Genomic DNA, 22,586 nt, shown 5'->3' with positions numbered 1-22,586 from the left:
TCTGTGTCCATTGGTTAGGCATATATGCTTGCATATAAGTCCTTTGGTTTATCTCTTCTCCTTACACCCACCCTCCCCTACCTTCCCTCTGAGGTTTGACGGTCCGATTGATGCTTCTCTATCTCTGGATCTGTTTTTGTTCATCAGTTTATGTTGTTCATTATATTCCATAAATGAGTGAGATCATGTGATATTTATCTTTCCCTGACTGGCATTTATTATGTCTAGTAATTTTTTGATGGAGTCTTTAGGGTTTTCTACGTATAGTATCATGTCATCTGCGAAAAAGGACAGTTTTACTTCTTCTTTTCAAATTTAGATGCCTTTTATTTCTTCTTCTTGTCTGATCACAGTGGCTAGTATTTCCAGTATTATGTCAAACAGGAGTGGTGAGAGTGGGCATCCCTGTCTTGTGCCTGTTCTTAGGGGAAATAAACGGTTTTAGTTTTTGCCCATTGAGTATGATGTTGGGTGTGGGTTTGTCATATATGGCTTTTCTTATGTTGAGGCATGATCCTTCTATTCCCACCTTGCTGAGAGTTTTTATCAAGAAAGGGTGTTGGATTTTGTCAAATGCTTTTTCTGCATCAATTGATATGACTATGTGATTTTATCTCTCAATTTGTTTATGTGATGTATCTCGTTTATTGATTTGCAGATATTGTACCGTCCTTGCAGCTCCGGGATAAATCCTACTTGGTCATGGTGTATGATCTTTCTGATGTACTGCTGGATGCGATTTGCTAGAATTTTGTCGAGGATTTTGGCATCTATGTTCACGAGGGATATTGGCCTGTAATTCTCTTTCATTGTGTTGTCTTTATCTGGTTTTGGTATTAGGGTGATGCTGGCTTCATAGAATGAGCTTGGAAGTGTTCCTTCCTCTTGAATTTTTTGGACTAGTCTGAGGTGGATTGTACCGCAGCTTTTTTTTTTTTTCCCCACTCGTCCATTGATGGGCACTTGAGTTGCTTCCATATCTTGGCTGTTGTGAATAATGTTTCAGTGAACATAGGGGTGCATATAGTCTTTTGAATTTGTGTTTGGAGTTTCTTCTGATATATATACCCAGAAGTAGAATCACTGGGACATAAGGCAGTTTCATTTTTAATTTTTTCGAGAAATCTCCATACTGTTTTCCATAGTGACTGCACCAATAATCTACATTCCCACCAACAGTGCATGAGGGTTCCCTTTTCTCCAGATCCAGGCCAACACTTGTTTGTTGATTTATTGATGATAGCTATCCTGATAAGTGTGAAGTTAAATCTCTTTGGGATTTCAGTTTGCATTTCTCTGATGATTGGTGATGTAGAGCTTCTTTTCATATGTCTATTTGCCATCTGTTTGTCCTCTTTGGAGATGTATCTATTCAGGTACTTTGAAAAATGGGCTAAAGATTTGAATAGATATTTCTCCAAAGAAGATATACAAATGGCCAACATGTATTTGAATAGATGCTTAATGTCCTTAATCATCAGGAACATGCATATCAAAACTACAATGAGATATCACCACACTGGTGAGGATCTACACTAATAAAAGAGAAACATGGTAATTGGCGTACGACCGCTACCCTTTTCATTGGCTAATCAGCGAGATATGCAAATTAACTGTCAGCCAAGATGGCGGCGGGCAGCCAGGCAGCTTGAAACTAACATGAGGCTTGCTTGCCTCAGTGATGGAGGATCATTGGAGGAAACCAACGTTCCCCGCCTGCGGCGGCAGGCCTCTGAGCGGGCAGTTTAAGAAACATTGTAACGAATACCACCGGACTTAAGCCAGCAGATTCGCAACATTGTAAGCAAAGGCCAGAAACCTACTTTCAGCCCGGAGGCCGAAGAGCTGGAGCCAAACCTCAAGGTAAAGCTGGCCCAGAATAAAAAAAAAAAAAGAAAAAAGAAAAAAAGGAGCGGTTGGGAACTTCAGTCAGACCCAGCCTGAAAACAGCCCTCAGCCCCTCACTCAGACTGGCCAGGCACCCCAGTGGGGACCCCTGCCCTGATCCAGGACACCCTTCAGGGCAAACCAGCTGGCCCCACCCATGCACCAGGCCTCTACCCTATATAGTAAAAGGGTAATATGCCTCCCGGCACCGGGATCAGCGTGACAGGGGGCAGCGCCCAAACCCCCTGATCGCCCTGCGGCTCTGTGTGTGACAGGGGGCAGGGCCCCAACCCCCTGAGCAGCCCTGCTCTGTGCCTGATAGGGGGGAGCTCCCCAACCCCCCCCCATGAGCCCTGCTCTGTGTGTGATGAGGTAGAGCCATAACCTCCCCATCGGCCCTGCCCTGAGTGTGAGAGTGGCGGTGCCCCAACCACCTGATCGGCCCTGCTCTGTGGGTGATAAAGGGCGGTACCCCAACCCCCTGATTGGCCCTGCTCTGTGTGTGACAGGGGGTGGCGCCGCAACCTCCCCATTGACCCTGCCTTGAGTGTGACAGGGGGCGGTGCCCCAACCCCCCAATAGGCCCTACCCTGAGCATGACTGAAGGTGTCATCACAACCTCCCGATCTGCCCTGCTCTGTGCATGATGGGGCGGTGCTCCAACTCCCCAATCGGCCCTGCTCTGAGCCCGACCAGGGGCTGCACCTAGGGATTGGGCCTGCCCTCTGCCACCCGGGAGCAGGCCTAAGCCAGCAGGTCGTTATCTCCCGAGGGGTCCCAGACTGCGAGAGGGCACAGGCCGGGCTGAGGGACCTCCCCTCCCCCCCGAGTGCACAAATTTTTGTGCACCGGGCCTCTAGTGGATATTATAAAAATACTTGAGGCCTGGTGCGTGAATTTGTGCATGGGTGGGGTCCCTTGGCTTGGCCGGCGATCAGGGCCGATCAAAGCTGTGGGAGGTTGGCCAGGGGAAGGCACCACGGGAGGTTGGCCAGCCGGGGGATGGTGCTGCATAAGGTTGACTGTCTGGGGGGAGAGACCACAGGAGGTTGCCTGACCGTCCCAATCAGGGCCATTGGGGCCGGATGGCCAGGGGGAGGGTCCACGGGAGGTTGGCCTGCTGCAGGAGGTTGGCTGTTGGAGTGCACTGACCACCAGGGGGAAGCTCCTGTGTTGAGCATCTGCCTCCTGGTGTTCAGTGCGCATCACAGCTACAGGTAGACTAGTCATTCAGTCATTTGTTTGTTTGGTCTTTAGGTCACTTATGCTTTTATATAAAGAGATAGATGTGTTGGTGAGAATGTAGATTAATTGGATGCCTTGTACACTGTTGGTGAGGATGAAAAATGGTATAGATGCTATGAAAAACATGGAAGTTCCTCAAAAAATTAGAAGTAGCAACTACCATATGACCCAATGACACTTCTGAGTATTTGTCCAGAAGAATTGAAATTAGGATCTCAAAAAGACATTAGCACCCCAATGTTCATTGCAGCATTATTCACTATAGCTAAGATGTGGAAACAACCTAAATGCCCAACAAATGAATGGATACAAATAACATTCTATATACACATAATGTTATTATTCAGCCATAAAAAGAAGGAAATCCTGCAATATGCAAGAACATGATGAACCTTGAAGACATTATGCTAAGTGGACTAAGCCAGACACAAAAGGACAAGTATTGTATGAGTCTACTTATATGAGGTATCTAAAATAGTCAAACTCATATAATCAGAGAGATAATGGTGGTTACCAGTGACTGAAGGGTGAGAGAAATGGAAAATTGCTAATCAATGGGCATAAAATTTGAATTATGCAAGGTGAATAAATCCTAGAGATCTTCCATACAACATCATGCCTACAGTTAACAATATTGTACTGTACACTTAAAAATTTGTTAAGTGTGTAGATCTCATATTAAGTGTTACTTTCACATAAATAATTTTTCAAAGCATAGAGACATGAAAAGGCATAGTCTATTTGAGGAATTTGAGAAATTTGATAGGAATGAAATAAATGGTATTTGGGGGAAGGTGCAAGATATAAAGCTGATGCAATAATTTGGGCCAGATTTTCTGTGTATTTACCTGCCTCCCTTTGTGATCTTTTTGAAAAAAAGTTGTGTCTTATTAAATCTTAAAAACTGAGGGCCTAGCATACTGCCAGGGACACAGAATTGTTTGAATGAATTGGATGAATAAGGAGAGAGACTACCTGTCAATATTATTTCATTGATTCATTTATTCCAAAACATATTGAATACTCAATTAGACTCCAGCCTGGAGCAAAATTAAGATCCTACATATTCTTTTATACAACAATAGTAAGACTTGTTTTAAACACAGATTAATTCTTTTTTTGCAGGCTTTTTCTTTACAGTCACATGTCTTCTGAAGTAGATTCTAACTTTCTCCTCAGTAGTAGCTTGACTTCAGCCCAGGGATCTCTCTAAAGGAGTTAATCACTTGTCAGTGCCCTATATTGATATTCCTGAAGTGGAATTATTATAGGGGAGATATAGATCTACAAAGATGCATTGGCATATTATAGGAATCTCTGTTTCCTCCTGAGTGTTTAATTTCACAGCCAACAGCAGAGTTGTTTATCATACATTCTTGACAAACTAGTCCAAATAGGAATCTAAGATTAGGAATGCAGAAAGCATAACTCCAGAACATTAATGATACAGTATTGCAAAATTAATGGGGTGGGGGAAAGGGGGAGGATAACATTTTTGAACATGTAAATGAAGATTTACTGTATTTATGCAGTGCTATCTTTAGGGATTGTTAAATCACAAACTCATTGGTTAATTAGAACGTAATTAAAATTGTAGCACAGTGATTGGATAAATAGTTAATGAAGGCTGAATGAATGAAGAAAGGAAATTTGGTGAAATTATTGTGTACATTTGGGGGAAAGCAAAGATACAAATGTTATTCATGCAGTGCAGTGCATCAGTCTTAAAGGATACACATATCCTAGCATTAATTCATAAAATTAACTCTCCAAAACCAAAAAGATTTCCAGCTCTCATTCTCCCCTTTAAAGCATCCTGCACTGAAATGCAGATTTATCTGACTGCTACTCACAGCATGTGAAATTATTTTGCTGAACCTTATTTACCACTTATTTACTGTTGTCTTAAGCATCTATTACAGTGGATTGCTATACTTTGTGTGTACATAACTGTTCCTACTAAAATGGCTGGCTCAGCCTAGGCTCCTGACCAGATCCAGCTGACTCTCTAGTTTTCAAAAGCAGTGGAGTGGTTTTTGCAGGGAGAACTGTGCTTGCTTTTGATAATTACCTCAGCTTTATGAAATCAATCAGCCTGAAGGGAAGACCTTATTACAGGTCTGACAAGATAGACTTCAATTTCAATACCAGAACAACTCTCTGTCCTCAGGCTCTGAAATCTGCAATTATTTATTTTATTTAGACAGAGACACCCATAATACAATACCTCTGGGCACAGTCTCATATAAGTATTAAACAGATAACCTAATGGTCAGTGTGTTAAGAACCTGCCCTATTCCTGTCACTCAAATGGAAAATTGGCCAAAAGGAATTGCAGCATGTCATAGAGCCAGCACAAAGTAGGCACTGATGAATAACCATCTTTCTAGTCCCCCACCCCCAATGATATAGAGAGGAGAATAGTTGCTATAACTGTTTTCAGGGCTAAACTACTGAAAAATAAGGCTTTCTCAATTCCCCTGAAGACTGCCAGACTTTATCCCAAAGAAAATGATACATCGCCTGTCTACCATCTGTCATTTTGAAATTCTTTCAAATCAACATTTTTTGAACTTTGTTTTCATTGAGGAATATGATTTTGCTTTGTTTTCCAAGCCTTGAATTGTACAGGGGAAAAGAGTCTGAAGCATTCTTCTTCTTGAAGTTGGAAATATGTATTTTGTTTTTCTGCTCATGGAACTCAAATACCTTACCAGATTTAGTTTAGACTTTTCTCGAACAATTCACCTTTTCCAGGGCTGGGATATTTCAGTCCCATAGGAAAAACATAGAGAACAGTTTGAGCATAGGAAAGTATAGATTTAGAGAGAAATATTCCTTCTCCATTCTGGCTCTAGTGTCACTGTTAACAGTGTTCTAATTATAAAACACCCAGCTGAAACTGAACACTGATTAAAGTTTTGGGGGGAGGCATTTCAGTTGTAAGGGGAAAATGTGGTTCTTTCATGTTGGAAAGTTCAAGGTGGTGACAAATATAGTCTCCTCTCCTAAAAATAGTACAAGCAAAGAGCAATCACTGACTACTCCCAGCATTATTTATTAATGCTTTACCTTGATGACTGTATTATCTGAAAGAAAAAGTTACAAAACTAATGCAAAGCTAACATCTTCCAAGCTGTAAATAGGATTTAGTCTGGAGACCTAAGAAGCCACACTACTCACATTTTCTTATTCCATTTATGAGGCTAATTCATAATACACCCTGACTGAGTTAGAAGGGAGCTAGCATTCATTTAATGTCTAGTATGTGCTAGACCCTAAACATACATTCTCATTTAATTTTTCTCACTTCCCTATAAGGCGGGGGTGGGTGGGTGTTATCATCCCATTTACAGTATGGAAACAGTCTCAGAGAGTTCAAGTGACTTGTTTTATATCCCTTATAAGTGGCATACCTAATAAGTAGTAGATTTGGGTTTGAATCTAGAGAAACGCTCTCCAGTAAAAATTTTTGTGTGGTGGAAGTATATATTCTATTCTGTGCAGTCTAACACAGTAGCTACTGGCCACATGTAGCTATTGAGCACTTGAAATTTGGCTAGTATAACTGGGGAATTGAACTTTTCATTTTGTTTTATTTCAATTTAAATAGATTTAAATGGCTACATATAGATAAGTCACCTGTTAGACGGTACGTCTCTATGATTGCCTTTTCTTGACTGAAATTTATAATGCAGATATCTGAACCTTGTGTGCATAGAACTATTAAGAGAAGATCCAGCCCTAGCTGGTTTGGCTCAGTGGATAGAGCGTCAGCCTGCGGACTGAGGGGTCCCGGGTTCGATTCCAGTCAAGGGCACGTGCCCCAGTTGTGGGCTCGATCCCAGTGCGGGGCGTGCAGGAGGCAGCCAATCAGTGATTCTCTCATCACGGATGTTTCTGTCTCTCTCCCCCTCTCCTTTCCTCTCTGAAATCAATAAAAAATATATTGAAAAAATATATAAAAATATATTGAAAAAATATATTAAAAAAATAGAAGAACCATATATGGGGTTTCTTTTCTAGTGTTTTCTCCTATAAGGATCTTAGTCAGTGGGAGGACTGTTTTGACTCTTAACAAGGGAGAATGAGTTATGTAGAGTCAAGTTTAAATGTAGAGTATATGATAGTCTTCAGAAATCCTAGGATAGAAAGGATATCCTAGGATAGAGAGGAATGCTGAACAAATCCCAAAAATCATACTTCCTTCTTCCCTTCAGAACAGACTCATAAGCAGGTTGCTTGGTGTCTGGGGTGGGAAATGCAGCTAGTGCACCTAAATTTGTAGCCAAATTAAGCTTTTTTATTGTCTAAAGTTTTACATATGTCTCCTTTTCCCCCAATTAACCACCCCCCCGCCCAGCCATTCCCACCCGGGCAAGCCCCCACCACCCAGTGTCTGTGTCCATTGATTATGCTAATATACATGCATACAAGTCCTTTGGTTGCTCTCTAACCCCCCCCCCTACTATTTGTCTCTGGATCTATTCTTGTTCATCAAAAAGTGACTGAGATATCTGTCCTCGAAGAGTTTACAACTTAATGGTAGTGGGAAGGAAGAATAAGACAAACACTGAAAGAACTGTAACAGAAGGCATGCTCTAAAATGCATAGGAAAAGTACAGTTTAAAGTCTGAGAAGGGCCAGAATAGTGTTTTAGAACCTAAAAAAGCCCGAGTTCCTTGTTCTGTTTATTAGCTGTGCAACCTTGGGAAATTTTTTTACACTGTAAGTTTCCCTTTCTTTGTTATAAAATGGGAATAATAACTAGAAAATAAAATAATGGTATAATGCATGTAAACAGGGCACATTTTTAATAGCCAGTGAATGGTAGTTCCCCCAGTGGCCCTCCCCCATTGCTGTGTATGTAGTAGGTTGGGTGGCTATGGATAAAGAAAGGCATCATGAAGGAAATAGCATCTGAGATAAACTCTAAAGGAAGGGTAGTATTTTGAAGGTTGGAAATCAAGAAGAAGGTAGAGGAGCAGTGTGAGCTAAAGGTCTTGGAGGTAGGAAAGTACTGCAATGATTTGATGAATTCTAGGTAGTCCCATTTTGCTAGAGGGTCAGCCTTTTCTACTCTAGTGTGATTCCCACCGGAATCAGCATCATCTAGCAACTTGTTAGAAAAGCAGACCACAACCCAGACTTGCTGAATAAAAATCTGCATTTTAACAAGATCACCAGGGAACATGTTTGCACATTAAAGTTCAAGAAGTGTTGGGGTAGAGTATAAGCTGGGGCACAGTAGGGGACAAGGCTTTTGCATAGAGCTTTATTATGAAGGCCTGAATGCCTGACTACGTAGTTTAGGGAGTCACTAAAAGTTTCTAAAAAATCACTGTCAGTGAAATTCACCATGACCTGATCACACCTTGAAAAAGGCGACTTAAGCGTAAATTTTGTTCTGAAGGTCTTACGTTCACCACCATTCAAGCAAGTCTCTTAGTAGAAGATGACTTTGGCCCTTTTCTGTCTCATCACTTTCCTTCACCTTCACTTACCCAGTAATCTTTTACAATTTATCCTGGCTGCAGCTAAACCATTTATACAGATAATTAAACTCATGAAATTGGCAAAGTAAGTTTCATTTGTTTGATATCAGCTCAGACCTGGAACTGAGAAATATTTATTTGTTTTGGCCTCTAACCTCTGTGACTGGAGAGTGATATTGCAGTCCAACTCTTTTAGACATTATTCCCTCAGAGATAACAGGTGGAGCCACTGGGTAGTGAAAGCTGAAAATAGGGAATCAGAGTTTTTCTGGCCTAGGTTGAGGAAGGAGGAAGGGCTCCAAGAAATGGATAAATCTTATAAGAGCTTCTGCCAGCACATTAAGCACCTGGCCATTATCCTAATGCTTATTTCTCCAAATGTTGTGAATTAAAAAACTAATTTGGAGACCCTAATCTTCCCCTTACCATGGAGCCCCATACCTGATTTTAAACTGAAGTCAATTTAAAAATAGGACTCAGATTATGTAAGTTTATTTTATATACAAACTAGTGGCCTGGTGTACGAAATTCGTGCACGGGAGGGGGGGTGTCCCTCAGCCCAGCCTGCATCCTCTCCAATCTCGGACACTTTGGGGGATGTCGACTGCTGGTTTAGGCCTGATCCCAGGATGTCCAACAGGCCTGATCCCAGGATGTATGACAGGCCTGATCCCAGGATATCCCTGGATATCCAGCAGGCCTGATCCCAGGATGTCCGACTGCCGGGATCAGGCCTAAACCGGCAGTTGGACATCCCTCTCACAATTCTAGACCGCTGTCTCCTAACTGCTTGCCTGCGTGCCTGCCTGATTGCCCCTAACCGCTTCAGCCTGCCAGCCTGATTGCCCCCTAACAGCTCCCCTGCTGGCCGGATTCACGCCTAACTACTCTCCTGCTGGCCTGATCATCCCCAACTGCCCTCCCCTGCTGGCCAGATCACCCCCAAGGCTTTTATTAGTATAGATATGACCCTTAACAGAAAATTTCACTAACCCCGCATTACAATAAGGAGTTGACGATTGAATCATTGGGGCCAGGCACCAAGATTTCCTTTCTTTGTATAGTGGAGGGAATAATTATCTTGTCTTTAAGTTGCCCTGAACATCAAATGAGATAATGACTTAGAAAAGCACCATATAAAGACAACTGTCTTTTTCATGTACTGAAAAGACAATAAAGTGGTAAAATGAAAAACACTATTTTTATTCTCCCCTTCCTTCCTTTACAGCCTTTATTTAAACTTTGAAATTTAGAAAAATTTCACTCCTATTTTCATTTCTTTACATTCAGTATTATTTTGTATTAGTTTCAGGTTTTATATTAGTTACAGTATAGTGGTTAGGCCATCATATACTTTACAAAGTGTTCCCTGATATTTCCAGTACCCACCTGGCTTCATACTGTCATTACAACACAATTGACTCTATTCCCTATTTAAGAGACAATAGGTTTACAGGTTTCTTCCAATCTTTCTTTTGTGTTGCCAGCCCTTCCTTTTCTTTCTCATGTCTTCCCTCATTTTCTTTATATAGGATCTGAATTGGCTCTCAAAGCTCAGTGAAGGCACTGGGACAAGCTTAATCCATTTTACAGAGCAGGAAACTGAGGCCAATTCCAGTTGGCTATGGAACTGGACTCCTCACGCAGGAGCCCTCACAGCCGGCTCTCCACCTTTCCTAAGGGACAGCCGCAGGACAAACAGAACAAACCTCTCCGTGAGGATTCCAAGCCTCGTTCTCAAGCACCTCTTCATCATGGATGCTCCACATTCTTTTCGGTCAGCGCCGGGAGCTTCACCAAACCACCGCAGTGGGGTACCCAGCAGTGTTGTGCCCCCACACTGAGGTGGCACTGCCCCTCCACCCCCGCCTCAGGGCTGTGAGTCCGCGCCCCTCTGCCTGGGCGTCCTTCTACCCTGGCAGTCATCGCCTCTTGTTTCCCACGTATAAGGGCCACTACAGAACCCCGCTCTCCACGGGCAAGGCAGATCCCCGCCCGCCAGCACCCTGCCCAGGCCTGAGCCCCCTCCAGTGCACCCCTTGGGCTGCCTGTCTCCTGGCCAGCTGCTTCGCTGAAGCCATTTTGCTTGCCTAGGAGCCGCCCATCAGGTGAAGGCCTGTCCGCGCGCCTGCAGACCCCATGGCCACAGCTCCTGGCGGCCACTTTGCTGAAGGTTCCTCTACCTTCAGGCTCTCTCCTTAGACCTCCAGGAGCTTGGCTTCTGTGGCCCCTCCCTTCCCTGGCTCCCTGCAGCCCCTGCTCTACTCGTCTCTCCTGCCGCCCACCTGTCAGGATGCTGCCAGGGCGCCTTGCTGCGGGAAGCATGGTTCTGGGGCAGGGGCTGGAGTGTGGGGAGCAGCTCCAGTAAAGTTTAGTAAACCCCAGGCCCCCAGCCCCTCCTTGAGTGGAGCCCAGGGCAGGCTGGGGGCCTGGGTCCGAACACTGCAGCTGCGGAGGCGGCGGTGGCAGAGAGGCAAGGCTGCATCAGCCTGCCAGAGTGGGCAGGTCATGCCTTCCTGCTCACCCCCTGCAGCCCGGCCCGGTCCGGTCTGGTCCACACTGCCACAATCTTCCGGCAGGAGTGGGTGGGTTGTGCCTCGCTGCTTGGCCCCACGGCTCCCGGCCAGGTCCACAATAGGCCCACTGGAGTGGCTTGGGGCTGCTGAGTACTGGGCTCCCCTGCGTGTTTGTGTCTGCAATCCAGCCCCCAGCAGCCCCAGCACCGAGGTGGCGGGGCTTGGGGCTGCTGGGGCCTGACGGGAGCCATAAACACACAGGGCTTCCCTTAGGCTTCGCTGCTGGGAGCCATCAGACTTCGCTTGCGGCTTGGAGCCTACGTATGCAAATTAACCGCCATCTTTGTTGGCAGTTAGTTTGCATATTGTGCTGATTAGCCAATGGGAGGTGTAGCGAAGGTATGGTCAATTACCATGTTTGTCTATTATTAGATAGGATTACTTATAATATTCCTTTTGCACAAAAATTGTTATTACGTTTTTCAACATAAATTCTGTTGGGAGATTTCTGCCTTGAATTGAATTTACCAGATTTCTCGGGACCTTACCATTTTCTTTGAAAGGGAACTAATTCAGAGTAGAATTGTTTGCCTTTTTTTGCTAAGGATATACCATCTTAAGTCTGTGGGCCACAGATGCAAATGAAAAGTGTCAGGGACCCTCAGGATCACATTTCTGTAATATAACCTGGGGCAGTCATGCAAATGTTAGATTGCATCATGAAGGTTAGTCCTAATTTGACCTGATAGTAGAAGGCTCTGTAAAGTGAATTGTGACATTAACTATTACAGCAGCTGGGCACAAAGAGATCATCGATCTTTCTCAAGAATCATGGAAATTCAGTGCTTTCCTCAAAGCCTAGGAATCATTTGCATCTGTATTGCAGATATCATTGCTTGTGAACTCCTTGACCTGCAGATTGGAGGATTCACTGAGAACCACACTTCATTCTGAGATCTTAAATCCCCTGGTTCCATTGGATAAGAAATGTCATTATCCAAGTCCCCAGCCTCACCCTTCTTCAATATACATACAGTACTTTCTAAGGTGGCTTCAAATGTGTTATTAACTCAAATAATCTGTAATTTGACATGGCATGAAATAACTGGTCAACCTGGTTTTAGATGAAATTATATTACCACATGGACTTATTTAATTGTGAACATAATAAGATACAGAAATCTATAACACTAATATTAACTGGCCATTTTTCTTTATCATATCAATTTGTGCTTCTCTTTAGAAAACTACATTTTGTAGGCTTTGGAAATGAGGGCACAAGAGATGAGGAGAAATGAATGATCAAGGTTCAAAGTGTTATTAACTTTATCCTCAGGAATAAAAGCAAGGGCTGTGAGAAATGTATAAGAATTTAGAAAATTTCTAACTTTGCTGTTAATTACTTGTGATTCCCTCATTTATTTTGCTTGCAGTAGAACCCTTAAAAAGTTAGACATTCATGTGCTCATTTTAGGGAGTACAAGTGAGTTAACAGTTAAACAAAATGCATCCTAGGCAGTTTTTAGAAGATGGAAGGACCCCTCAAAATAGAGTAGGTGGTGGTTTTTTTCAAAGTTAAGGAAAGCAAGCTGAATTCCCAGGGGCATTGCAAGGAATCCCCAGGCTAAGAAGTGCCCCCTGGAATTAGACCTGTCAGGAATTCATAGATGATTCCTGTTTTGCATAGAAGAATGAACTAGATAACCTCAAAAATTTCTTCCCAATCTAATGTTTTCAGTTTCATCATGTATAGTAGAAGATGGTAGAAATAGCTACCATAAGAGATTTAAGGATCAGTTCTGTAGTTTGGTTGAGGAGTACAATATAATTGATAATATTCTAAGTTTAAATCACAATTGAAGTTTTAGCAACAAGGATTCTTGAAATTAAAGTGGTGGTTTTCTTTTTAGAATTTAAATAGTTTTAATGGTGCAGTTTTACTTAAAATAACATTCAGCACTGATCACATATACATGACACAGAAAAGATCCTATTAGTACCTATTGATTTCCTGATTTATTGGTTTATTTAGTGCTGTCCTAAGGGAGGAACGAAACAATAAAATGAAAGTAGCTGGGAAGCATCAGTATCATATGATTTTGCTATTTCTCTAGCCCTTGTTCTCCAACTGCAAATCTTTGGAAACTGTATTGGGTCCTGGACAATATAAAATACGGATTTGTATGAAGTGAATCAGCTTACTGAGTGGAATGTCTCTTTCTCCTTGATATGAGATCTTTTCCTATAAGAAACAAGTCTTGAGATTGTATGCTGAATCATCAAGATTTTCACAAATCTGTATCATACTAGTATGTGGGATGGATGACACAGCAAGTACTTGATATCTCAATCTTACTCAGAGCCTAACAAAAGTTCTGTATGAGGAACAAAATACCTAAGTCCATGAAGTGTCATCTGGGACTAAGTAAAAGGCAAGAATGATTATAGTCAAGTATCTATAACTGAGTACTATTAATTCATCAGTTTTTTTTCCTGGACTCCTTTAACCTTTAGAAAAAGGTACAAATAGCAATGAAAAGGTTTAATGAGGAAGGTAGAGTTATCCTTAGATCAGTATATACCAACTCAGACCAATCTCCTCATATTGTACAGCAATTCTATAAATTAAAAATGGAAATTCAAAATTATAATAGCAGCTAATATTTATTGAGCATCTGCTATATGCCAGATTTGATGAAGATTGTTCTTATACATGATCTAATTTTATCTTTTTAACAGTCCTATGAGTAAGGTACTGCTATTAACCTCCTTTTACAGATCATGGCTCTGGCTCTGAATCTCTGTAAGATCCTTATTCATCTACTTCATAAGCTAGAGAAATGAATTAATATATTATTCTGTAAAATTAACATATGCAAAATTACAAAAAATTCCCTGATTAAGCATTATTAATCAGAACCTCCTAATTCCTGAGCATTCCTTTTGATCAAGATTTTACCATCCTGCAGCATAGTACTCAAGTGATGAAGATGCATTTGAAATCTAATTATTTCAAGTAATGTTGATATAATCAGCATCAGAACTTTTAAATTGTGGCATTAATTCTTGATTATCAGCCATCAAGTCTTTACTCTCACTACATGAGTTAACAGAATGAGTCACCTCTCCTGACAATATTGAGTATTAATTCCTTCATTCAACACTCACATGTGGCAGGCATGGTACTGGGCACCAGGGATACAGTTGTGTGTGTTTGTGCGCGCGCGTGTGTGTGTGGAGAGAGAGAGAGAAAAATCTCTTTTTAATTTTACTTAGAATAAGATAATCATAACTTTAAGTATGTATATATATTATACAAAGTATTATATATGTATATAGTAGGTTTATCTTTGTAACAACCCTATGCAATGTTATAAACCACCTTTTATACATTATGAAAATTAAGACTAAGGGAGATTACAAGAATTGCCAAAAGCTACTCTACTAGTAAAGGACAGAGCCAGTATTTGAGCCCTGATATATCAGGCTTTGAAGCACATCCTGTTTCTACTATACTATACTATTCAGTCTTCCATGGAACTTGTTTCTGTCAGCATGATACTCCAGAAAGAAATACTGAAAAATGTTTGGAGTAGTACACTAATCATATTTGACTCTGGAACTACTTGGGTGAAAGAAATATCTTTATTTGTAAATTATATAAATGTCTAGTGTTCTTTGAAAATAGTTATGATCTGAATGTTTTGTAATACAAAGTTATTGGTGTTTGTTTCTTTATTTCTAGTCATGGTAGAGATTGTATAGGATATAGATGTGATGCAGTGAATAGTTGACTTAAGATGAAAACACAAATTTTCATTATTTCACTTAGTTACTCAGATGATATAAAGGAAGAGTATTTGACAAGTCCCAGAAGACATTTAACGGAGGTGGTCCAAGTGTTATGATTGCTGAAGAAATATTACTTGTTATGTGGGCTGAAACATTAGAATAGGGATACTTTTTATTAAATACTATAATGTAAAGTCATTTTACTGAAACTTGATTGACCTTTACCTGACTGGATCCCAAGACTGTATGGATATTTCACAACATTGCCTCAAGAATTATTATACAGCTCTGGGTTATAGAAAAATTGATGGTTAAAGAATGAGCCATGGCAGGCCAGCCTAATTCCTCTGATAGGATTAGAGAACCAGTGAATAAAAGGCTCAGGAGAGATCCCCTAACATCGGGCTTTAGCAAAGCTTTTGATTCCACATTTCAGGGAGTTTTAAATTGAAGCACTTGAGCATTCAGGCAGAAGAGTAACAAACTATCTCTGCTCATCCCTGGCTGAATCATATAAGACTTAGAGAATAGAAAATGCCTTTGCCATTTTATGTGATATAACAGCTACTAGTAAAGTGACCATGCTTCTGACTTCATTTGAAGAGGATGTGATTAACAATCCCCAAACCTGAGTCATAACTCCGCAACACTTCATCTACTAAATAATTCCTCTTTGCAAGGAAGGTCTATGTCTTTGTTCCATTTTCTCACTTGCTATGTAATTATGGTTTTCTTTTTTGGAAACCTCTATATCATCATTATAAGAGGCTTTGACACTAGGATAGTCTAATGAGTGTATCTGCATCAATTCAGCAGTCCTTGTGATGAAAACATGGGAAAATGTCAAAAGATAATCTAAGATATATGTAGTTAAGCTTTGTCAAAGAAAAAGTGAGTCCAACTATAGCCACATTTGAAGAGGATCCTAAAAGTTTAAGGGAGAAGGTAGAAGATAATTGATAGCTTGTGACCAAACATGTTAATTTCCAAGAAACAGGAGGGATCTTACAAGTGACAGAGCCACAATCTTATAAGAACCTTTTTGTTGTTGTTGATTTTTTTGTTAATCCTCACCCAAGGATATTTTTCCATTGATTTTTAGGGAGATTAGAAGAGAAAGGGAAAGACAGAGAGAAACATCTGTGTGAGAGAAACACATCGATTGGTTGCTTCATTCACGCGCCCTGACCAGGGCTTGGCCTGGCTGGGGAGGAGCCTGCAACCAATGAATCGAACCCAGGACCCTTTGGTCTGCAGGCTGACTATCCACTGAGTCAAATGGGCTAGACCTAAGAACCTTTATTTTAATTTTACTTGTCAATAAGACCTATAAAAATTACAGAGGGCATTTAGTTCCAGGAATTCACTGGTTACTTCTAGACTCTTAAGATATAGAGTTTTCCTCTAGTGACTTATATACTAAAATCTGGAGACATCCCAGTCCTTAATAGAGTCTGGAATTTGGCTTCTTTTTCTTCTTTAGGATTGAACCAGCTGCCCTTTGACCCTGCCAACAACAACGAACCCCTGCAGTTTGCTAGTGCCAGTGGCCCTCTGGTCTCAGAAGGCCTCATTGAGAATGGAGGGGAGTCAAGCAAGAAAAGAAAGAGAACAAATGCTCCTTCAGGTAAGCTAGGCGATAATGCAGTCTCTTAAGCCAGTGCTATTGATTCAACATTTTCCTAGAGCCTAGTATGTGGCAGGCCTTGTACTAGAATTTGTAGGAACTACAGAAATGAGAAAGAGTCCCCTGCCTTCAAGGAACTCATGGTGAGATGGGGGAAGCAGGAACACATACATAAATAACTCTAATAAAAAATCATCAGTGTGAGATAAATGTGTAAAAAGGGCGGCGGGGGGGGGAAACTATTGGCCTCGTGCAGAAGTGACATTTGTAGCTGGCCCTTGAATGAGTTGGCTTGATACAGGAAGAGATAAGTAAAGAACATTGATTTAGGTAGAAGGAATTGTATGAGTAAATGGCTTCACTGTACATTTTCTTTATATGTACATGTGGCAGGCTACCCTCACTTTTACTTCTTTTTTTTTTAAATATATTTTATTGATTTTTTACAGAGAGGAAGGGAGAGAGATAGAGAGTTAGAAACATCGATGAGAGAGAAACATCGTTCAGCTGCCTCCTGCACATCTCCTACTGGGGATGTGCCCGCAACCCAGGTACATGCCCTTGACCGGAATCGAACCTGGGACCTTTCAGTCTGCAGGCCGACACTCTATCCACTGAGCCAAACCGGTTCCGGCACTTTTACTTCTAATGAAGACATTTGCCTCTCTCCACCCTCCCTCTCTTTCCCCCAGTACACACTATGCCTGCATGTGTTTTATGCCCTCATTGCTCTCTTAGAACAGCTCATGAACAGATTTTCCTAAAACCTCTTTAATAGCCTCCCCTGCAATCCTTCCTCTCCTTCAGGCTTCATTGGCCTATTTTCATGTTAAATTCTTCAAAATGAATGGGGAAACAATAAGAGAACCAGATCTTAACTGATGAGTTGATATTTTAAAATTTCATCTCTGCTGCTTGACTATTCATTTGAAAACAGTATCCTTATTATATAGAGATTGATCTGAGAATTTGGGATGGGCTCCTTTATGGTATTTCTGTTTTTGTTTTGTTCTGTATTTTTTACCATTAATTTTTTTAATCCTCACCCAACGATATGTTTTTGTTGATTTTAAAGGGAAATGTCAACATGAGAGAGAAACATTGATTGGTTGCCTCCTTTTCTTGCCCCAACCAGGGGTCGAACCCGCAACCTAAGTACGTGCCCTGACCGGGAATCTAAACCATGCAGTCATTTGGTACATGGGACAAGCCTCCAACCAACTGAGCCACCCAGCCAGGACTTTTTACTATTATTTTTAAATTCAACTTACAACATGAAACATGTTTACAAACATGTAATATCAAATCTGACTCTTAGATTATAGGTCTTTCTACTTATAAATCAAGATTTTTTAAAAAAATATTTTAATTGATTTCTGAGAGACAGGAAGGGAAAGGGAGAGAGAGAGAGAAATATCAGTGTGAGAGGAAACCATCAATAGGCTGTCTCCTGCATGCCCCCTACCAGTGATTGAGCCCAAAAACCCAAGCATGTGCCCTGACCAGGAATCAAACCTTTACCACACTGTTGTCTGTGTCCGTGGGTTATGCATATCCTAATATATCAAAAACCCTGGGTCGTAATTACCAGTAACGACGGAGGCTCAACCAACTGGAAGTCAGTCCACAGCAACCCAGTGCTGACTGCTTCCGTTGCAGGCACAGTGCCCCAGACCTGACAGCTGAGGGGGCTGTGAAACAGGGCCAGAGGGAGGCCTGAAGAGAGAAACAGGGACTGATCCGTTGCCTCTGTGGCAGCTTTAGATCAGCATTTGCCTCTCTCTCACCAGTCTGGCCAACAGCCATACCTCCATTTCTCTCCAGGCCTCCACCGGGGCTGCTGATCAGCCCTGCCTTTCTGATCAGGCCCCATTGATAGGCCCAGAGACGCTGACTGGCATAGAAACCAACCAATCAGAACCAAATCTGGGTGAAGTGTGAGGAGCCAATGGCTGCCTAGGAGGTGGAGCCTTTGACGCTGACTGGCATAGAAACTGACCAATCAGAAACAAATCTGGGTCGACTGAGGAGCCAATGGCTGCCTAGGAGGTGGAGCTTTTGACGCTGACTGACTTAGAAATCGACCAATCAGAACCAAATTTTCCGGCAGAGGAGGGCAGTTCAGGGTGAGATCAGGCCTGCAGGGGAGGGGAGTTGGGGGCAAGATCAGGCCAACAGGGGAGATCCGTTGGGGGCAAGATCAGGCCGGCAGGGGAAGGCAGTTGGTGGCAACCAGTCCGGAAAGGGCAGGGCCATTAGGGATGAGATCAGTCTGGCAGGGGAGGGCCGTTGGGGGCAAGATCAGGTCAGCAGGGGAGGGCCGTTGGGGGCAACCAGGCTTGCAGGGGAGGGCAGTTGGGGGCAAGATCAGGCTGGAAGGGGAGGCCAGTTAAGGGCGATCGGGCAGGCAGGCAGAGGCCATTAGGGGCGATCAGACAGGCAGGCAGAAGGGTTAAGGACAATCAGGCAGGCAGGCAGAGGTATTTAGGGGCAATCAGGCAGGCAGGCAGGTGAGCATTTAGGAGCCAGCAGTCCCAGATTGCGAGAGGGACATCCTGTGGGATCGGGCCTAAACCAGCAGTCGGACATCCCCCAAGGGGTCCCCGATTGGAGAGGGTGCAGGCTGGGCTGAGGGAAGCCCCCCCTCCATGCACGAATTTCATGCACCAGGCCACTAGTATGCATATAAGTTCTTTCGTTAATTTCTTCCTGTTTCCCAAAACCTCTTCCCCTCTGAGATCTGTCAGTCTTTCCGTGCATCCATGCCTCTGGACCTATTTTGTTCATCAGTTTAATTTGTTCATTAGATTCCACATATAAGTGAGATAATATAATATTTGTCTTTCTCTGACTGGGTTATTTCACTTAGCATAATACTCTCCAGGTCCCTCCATGCTTTCACAAAGGGTAAAATTTCCTTCTTTTTGACAGCTGTGTAGTATTCCATGCTGTAAAAGTACCACAGCTTTTTTGTCCATTCGTCTACTGATGGGCACTTGGGCTGTTTCCATATCTTGGCTATTGTAAATAATGCTGATAAGAACATAGAAGTACATATATTCTTTCTGATTGGTGTTTCAGGATTTTTAGGATATATTCCTAGAAGTGGGATCACTGGGTCAAATGGCAGTTCCATCATTAATTTTTTGAGGAAACTATACTCTTTTCCATAGTGGCTGGACCTGTCTGCATTCCTGACAACAGTGCATGAGGTTTCCCTTTCTCCACATCCTCACCAGAACTTGTTTGTTGATTTATTGATGGCAGCCATTCTGGCAGGATGTAGTTTTAATTTGAATCTCTGATTATTAGTGACATTGAGCATTCTTTCGTATGTCTATTGGCTGTCTGTATGTCCTCTTTGAAGAAGTGTCTATTTAAGTCCTTTGCCCATTTTTTAATTGGATTGTTCATCTTCCTTTTGTTGAGTTGTATGAGTCTTTATATATTTTGGAAATTAACCCCTTATCAGGACTATCATTGGTGAATATGTTCTCCCATATAGTGGATTTCCTTTTCATTTTTTTGGTGGTTTCTTTTGCTGTTCAGAAGCTTTTTTTAGTTTGACATAGTCCCATTTGTTTATTTTTGCCTTTTTTTATCTTGCCCTAGGAGATGTATCAGCAAAAATTGTATTATGTGAGATGTCTGATATTTTGCTGCCCCCCCCCTTTCTTCTAGGATTTTCATGGTTTCATGACTTACATTTAAGTTTTAATCCATCTTAAGCTATTCTTGTGTATGGTATAAGTTAGTGGTCTAGTTTCATTTTTTTTAACATGTACTTGTCCAGTTTTCCCAGCACCATTTTAAAAGAGGCTATCTTTACTGCACTCACTGTATGCTATTTTCTCCTTTGTCAAATATTAATGGACCATAATAGCATTGGTCGATTTCTGGGGTCTCTATTCTGTTCCATTGATCTATATACCTGTTCTTGTGCCAGTACCAAGGTATAAATCAAAATGTTTGTTAAATACAAATTTGGAAAAAAGATACAGTAAAATATTAGCTAGCTGGACACCTCAAGAAAAGAATGTTTCTTAGAGAGCTGTATTTTCTGGATCACTGGAAAGTCATAGTGTATAGCCAAAAAACTGGTCTGAGTTCTATTCCTAGGTCTATCTCTGTGGCTTTGGTTTGGTTCCTTAACCTCTGTGAGATTCATTTTTGTCAACTCTAAAGTAGAAATGATACTCAAACCTACTTTTTTATTTAAAAAAAAAACACCTATGAGTCAGTTTCTATTTTGTTTGTTAATTTATTTGGTTCATTAGATTCCACATATGAATGTAATTATATGGTACTTGTCTTTCTCTTCACTGGCTTATTTCACTTAGCATAATGCTCTCAGAGGGGAGGGTGTTACTGTGCTTTGTGAAAAAGGTGGAGGGATTAAGAAGAAAAAAAAAAAAACACCTCATACTCAGACAACAGTATGGTGATTACCAGAGGGAAAGGGGGGTGGGTGGAAGTAGAAGAGGATATAGGGGCAATAAATGGTGATGGAAGGAGACTTGATTTGGGTGGTAAACACACAATACAGTATTACAAATGATGTATTATAGAATTGTTAACCTGAAACCTATTTAATTTTATTAACCAATGTTACCCCCAAAATTTAATTTTTAAAAAGTGAAAATAAAAGCTACCTCTTAGCATTGTTAGTTGAATTTAATGAAATTACACAGGAAAAGAGCTTAGTATGATATCTGCACATATTAATCACTGCATAAATGTTGCTTTTACTTTGTTATTATTATATGATAACTAGAGGCCCAGCGTGCGATTGAAATCGCATGAGGAGGTACCCCGCCTCCTGCCGTGAGAGGAGGCACCCCACGGGGGGCCGGACCTGCGCCTGACCTGCATAGTGCTGGCAGGCCTTAGTGTTGTGTCCGCTGGGGTGGGGGTGTGCTCCGAGCTGCGCAGTGGCTGCTCTGAGCACTCCCCGGGCCGCTGCGTTGTGTCAGCTGTGGTGGGGGCAGGCGCTCCTGTGTGTTGTATCTCTGCTCTGTCCCTCACCCAGCCCAAGCCTCTCCATGTGTTGCGTCTCCACTCTGGCCTGCCCCCAGCCCCAGCCTCTCTATGGCCGCTGGGGTTGGGGCTGCATGCAGTTCCCTCCTGTCATCTGCACGTGCAGCTCCTCCTGAGCAGTCATGACTCAGATAATTAGCATATTCCCTGTTTATATATACAGTGGGGCCTTGACTTACGAGTTTAATTCATCCTGAGACAGAGCTAGTTAAGGAGCTCGTTAACTCAAATCACTCTATCAACTCAATGCAAAAAATCGATCGAGAGACAGCTGGTATTTCAAAAAACTCGTTAGTTGGGACACTCGTAAGTCAAGGCCCCACTGTGTACTAGAGGCCCGTTGCATGAAGAGATTCGCGCAATAGGCCTTCCCTTCCCCTGGCTGCTGGCACCGGTTTTCCTCCAGCACCCGGGACCCAGGCCTTCGCTCCAGCTGGAGTGTTCAGTCTTCGCTGCTCACGCTCCGCCGCTTCGTGCCTATGTATGTAAATTAACTGCCATCTTTGTTGGGTTAATTTGCATACTCTCCTGATTGGCTGGTGAGCATAGCTGAGGGATGGTCAATTTACATGTTTGTCTATTATTAAAGATATAGATATTATGAACTTCATCTTTTTAAACATCAGCACATTTAACATTTCCAGGTGAACCATTATGGTTACAAATCATATGTACGTGTGTATAAACGTATCTGCCATTTAAAAATAAATGTATTTTTCAATTACAGTTGACATATATTATTATATTAATTTCAGGTATACAACATAGTGATTAGACATTTATATACCTTAGTAAGTGATCACCCCACTATAAACTTATATGCCTTTTTAAAGCATATATTTAACATAATCTAAACTTTGCTTGATCATTTTGAGGCATAATTTTAGTCATTAGCTATTGTACTGCACTGTAATACTCTATTATAGTTTTCAGGGTTTTGTAAGGAATATGGTCTTGTAATTCTACACCAAATTGTCCTAGACTGGT

The 22,586-nt window shown here is 41.9% G+C and overlaps 1 protein-coding gene across 1 annotated transcript in view; it reads left to right on the top strand.

Annotated features, from left to right (window-relative positions):
• Positions 1–22,586, top strand: part of ENOX2 (ecto-NOX disulfide-thiol exchanger 2) — a 305,848-nt gene that overhangs the window by 122,263 nt on the left and 160,999 nt on the right. Inside the window, exon 2 of the mRNA XM_081081306.1 lies at positions 16,419–16,562. The gene's annotated coding sequence lies outside the window, so the exon portion shown is untranslated. The remainder of the gene's footprint in view (positions 1–16,418; positions 16,563–22,586) is intronic.

The sequence above is a fragment of the Myotis nattereri genome (genome assembly GCF_964212035.1).
Source record: "Myotis nattereri genome assembly, chromosome: X".
NCBI classification, from domain to species: domain Eukaryota; kingdom Metazoa; phylum Chordata; class Mammalia; order Chiroptera; family Vespertilionidae; genus Myotis; species Myotis nattereri.
Note: the sequence above shows the minus strand (reverse complement) of the source record. Positions and strands in the feature narration are given on the sequence as shown.